Consider the following 4,395-nt stretch of genomic DNA (forward strand, 5'->3'; position numbering starts at 1 on the left):
AAGCTTTACTTTTTATACTATTTTTGTTTTGCGCAGAAACCCAATTGCCTGTATGCCAATGGAATGTCACAAATTCCAATGTATTTTTTTTTCGTATTTAGGCCATTGTCGCTCAATAAAATTTCTTGAAGCTTGCCAAGTTCAATCTTTGGGTCTTTTAGAATAAAATCTAGTCAATTCTCGCAGATAAAATATTTCCTAAGCCCGAGTCGACACCGTCAAAACCCATGACGTCACAGCCAGCTGCTTTTATGTCATGCAAACGTGTACATTGTTTTACTCTTTCCCGTGACCATTTTTCACCCTGCTAAGAATTGTTACAAAGTTATATCTCGGCGCAAGACGTGCCTTCGTGTACTTATCAGAACTTTCTCTAATGTTGTCGCCGATTCTGTAGCAGAATAATCCTGACGCGAATACTTGCATGCGCGACGCGAATACTTGTGTACATTCTGGAAGCAGCGATCGCGCTGAAATGTACGATGAGTCATGCATAAATATCCGACCCGTAGATAAGATTTCGACGATCGATGAATGTGCTCACCGCTATTGTTGCGTTCTGTGCGTGTTGTTTGTTTTGCTGGGAACAAGTTCAACCAATCAAGAGGTGCATCCTTAACTAGCCCTTTTGGCAGTCGTATTCTTCGCTGTCACTACAACCCGACAGTACTGGGCGCGAGGCCCACCACTGGAGATGCGGGCGCTGCAATCGTTCTGACGTGCAATGTTGGATCACGTGATCCTACTTTGCTCTGACGAAGGGAAGCGGACGGTTGGAACGCGTTTTTTAACCGCGATTTCCTAGTGTTCTTCCCTTGGAACATCGTTGGTTTGCATTCACTTCATGTGCGCGGACACCAGGCGACTGCACAAGCTGGGAAAGTGAGCTCAATGTTATCGGCGGCGTGATACTTTACTGCTCCGTGCCGCAGTGCGCTACGTACGCGAAGGAACAGGGCGTGAGCTTTCATTTTAACCCCAAGGATAAGAAACTGCGCGACGCATGGCTGATAAAGCTTCGAATGGGTAAAGAACCAAGCTCATATGCGCGTGTTTATAGCAAGCACTTGCGAGAAGAAGTCTTCGTGTACGGACTCGGAGCGCAAATGTTCGGTGAGTAGCAGACGACGTTAGACAATCGCTCACGTCCAGTGTTCAGCGAGTGATACGCAATACGATACTTGGAGCACATGGCGGCCGGTGATTATAATTACGCCGCTGGTGAGAAATAGGTGATCAACGATGGGACGAATGCAGTCATAATGCACCACAAAGACTCTCGTTTTCGTGCGATACAGAAATGGATCAGTTCGGTGTCCCCAGCGCCCAACGGTGGCGCAAGTGACAGTTTGCCAATACCATCTAAACAGCACTAATTTCAATTTCTTCACGGGAAATTGTCAAAAAATGCGCTTTTTGCGAGTGTGCAGATGATTGCGCGTCTTACATCTTAGTTTCAGTACTCTAATGCGCAAGGAAAGAATAGGGGTTAAACAAAGGGGGGGGTTAGGTCGGCCTCAGGGGGGGGGGGGTACAACACCCCCCCCCCCCCCCCCCGTCAGTGCGTTACTGCGGAGGATTGGGGCATGTTGAAAGCGTGAGAAGAAAAGCGTAGAGCCGCGCAAGACGGACTCTACGTTGACGATGGCTACGAGATGGCGCCAGAGTAGCGCGCGTCGTCTGTTCACCAAAGCGCTGGATGAGCGAAGGTCTGTCAATCGTGCCCACGCGCTGCCTCTGGCGATCTCCCGATTAGCGAGGCAGTCGCGCAACACTTCGCTTCGTTTGGAACGTGCCGCATGAGACAGATTCTCCTCGCCTGCCAATATATCACGAAAGGAAAACACGCATAGAGCTGAGCTCAATTTTCGTATAAGGGAGTATCGCAATCGTCGATTAATTTTCGTTTTTCTATGGCATGAACATTTTCTAGCTCAGACACAGTTAGGCAGGAGCTGTGTAGATCTTGTTAGCACTTTTGACCATAAAATGATGACGAAGAATTAAAAAATGAACGGCGCACATATAAGAAAACAGACAGAACTTACGCAACCCATTAGCCTTGTAAAAGTATGACCACATACTTAGCAACAAGGTGATGGGAGATTTGCATTAGCACAGCTGATCGGAGGTTGTGTTAATTAATTATGCTTTAATGGCGCAAATGCTCGTTGTGGTTGACGCAGCACAGCTTTGCTTGCTTTTGCGCAAACGACAACGAGGAATTTGTGCGTTCTTGCAACAATCCATGCCCGCAGTCAGCTTTCGCCTGACAGCCATAAACTACAAGGTAATACTAAGTTAGCAAGATAGTTGTGCATCCCGTTGCTAAAGGTGGTCGTAAAACTCATCCTTGAAAACTGTACCACAGCAACACTTCGCCAACGACCTCCATCGCGCCATCTTTAGCGAAGCGGCATTTGCGTCGCTTTGTATCTCTAGGCATCACAATGCGTCATGGCCAATTTGCATGAGCAAGTGGCCATGGGCCAACCTTTCTTTGCCTCCTTCCCAGGGTTTGGCGTTCATTGTTTTCTCGCCGGATATATATATGCACAAACGGGCTTATTAAACCCTCTATGCTGACCGACAAATTAGTGCAAGTAGGCGCACCTCGGTTCTTCGGTTCTGCGTAATAATCACTCAATCAATAAATCAATAAATCATTTATTTACCGTGCCCAGAAATAACCATAAAGTGTGAGGGCTGGCGCACACATGCATTAAAAAAAACAAACTGCGAACGAAGGGTCGAGGAAGTGTGATGCGGAGAAACCCGTCATCTCCAATATCATTGCGGTACATCGCGAGCCGCTAACAGTCATGCTTTCAGGAGCAAGACGACACGCAATAATAATAATAATAATAATAATAATAATAATAATAATAATAATAATAATAATAATAATAATAATAATAATAATAATAATAATAATAATAATAATAATAATAATAATAAGTTCGTTCATAAACCATGCAGGCGTAATTCCGTTTTTTCTATGATTAACCACTGGGTGCGTATCGATTCTTGGCAAATCCGCGAGAATGGGTATGTGCCAATGTGAATCAATGGTTATAGACGTTCTGACCATTGCGATGCATGAGATCAAGCGTTGCATAGGAAGAAAGTAAAAAAATCACCGCCCCTTCCACTCCATGAAGATGGTCGAACAGCGAAGCTGTGTTAGTTACACCGAGTGTTACATGTGCATGTGTTTCACGTGATGCAATTGCGTAAACACAAGTAAACACATCCACAACAGGAAGTTATATTGAAACGTTGCGAGGCGAGAAGAGGCAGCGACTTGCAACACTGCTCAACGAGTGTCCAGTTCTCTGGTCGAAACCTGCCGAGCCGCCGCCAGAGACATCGGCTGCAGTCATGGACACTGCGCGCGTTCGGCGCGAACGCGGGAAAACGCGGACGACGTCGGCAGCAGCTCTACGCGTTGCGCCTTATCCGAAAGGGCGCGCCGCACAGAAACACATTCTCTTATCGCCTCTCCTCCTCGCGCCCAGCGCGGCCTCTCATTGGTCACCTCCTCCCCTCAGCGCGCGCCCTCTCATTGGTCACCTCCTCCCCCAGCCCGCCTCTCCTCCTCTGCTGGTCACGTGGCCTGCCCTCCCCGGCGCGGCGGCTGCTGTCCTCTCCTGGTCACTTGACCTGCGTCATGCCGGACAGACGGCGAAGGGTCGACTAAGAACAGCTTCGCTGTTAAAACAGTCGTACACCGTTAGGTGTAATTTCATGTTTTTACCAGCTTCACTAAAGCACCGCTTCACATAGACTGCAATATGTACGTTGGGTCTGCAAAATGTTTCTTGAACTTTAAAATGTTTCAAAGAAGTTTAATCTTGGGCTTTTTGTCGACTACTCCCTGCAGTAATGCTTTGTCTTAGATCGCTTTCCCCGAACTGCGTTTCGACAGCAATATCTTCGTATTGTTGTCTTACGAAAACATTATCACTTCACGTATTAATTTTTTTTTTGCGAAACTAGGCTGCTTTACTGGCAGTACTGGGCGCGCCGATATGGTAGCGATGCCTTCGGCTCGATTCCATGCCACTCTTAGCATCCACCGTTTATGGTTGGTTGATCCCGTTGATAACGCGGGCGGAGCATTGCTCTAACTATATTGACGAAGCGCGAGAAGCTCGAAAAAGGATAGCATCAGAAAAGGCATTGTTAGAAAATCGCAGATTTGGTTTGCATTGGTATTACCGGTTGCTTTCCGAGCTCTCGTTTTGCTTTTATTTCGCTTTTCTTTCGCGCTTTGTTGCATGGTGGGTTAAATAAATTCAGATTGTTTGCGATATAGCTTGTAGTCTTGCTATGTCATGGCCACGGAGTAAGATAAGACAGGAGCGCCGACTCGGCTCGTCTGGAAGGGACACT

At 47.0% G+C, this 4,395-nt stretch overlaps 1 long non-coding RNA gene across 1 annotated transcript in view; it reads left to right on the forward strand.

Annotated features, from left to right (window-relative positions):
• Positions 1-810: 810 nt before the first annotated feature.
• The window catches only part of LOC125945181 (uncharacterized), an 11,662-nt gene continuing 8,077 nt past the window's right edge, over positions 811-4,395 (forward strand). Inside the window, exon 1 of the long non-coding RNA XR_007466678.1 lies at positions 811-1,113. This is a non-coding gene — a long non-coding RNA (uncharacterized LOC125945181). The remainder of the gene's footprint in view (positions 1,114-4,395) is intronic.

Source organism: Dermacentor silvarum, chromosome 4 (assembly GCF_013339745.2).
Source record: "Dermacentor silvarum isolate Dsil-2018 chromosome 4, BIME_Dsil_1.4, whole genome shotgun sequence".
Taxonomy (NCBI): domain Eukaryota; kingdom Metazoa; phylum Arthropoda; class Arachnida; order Ixodida; family Ixodidae; genus Dermacentor; species Dermacentor silvarum.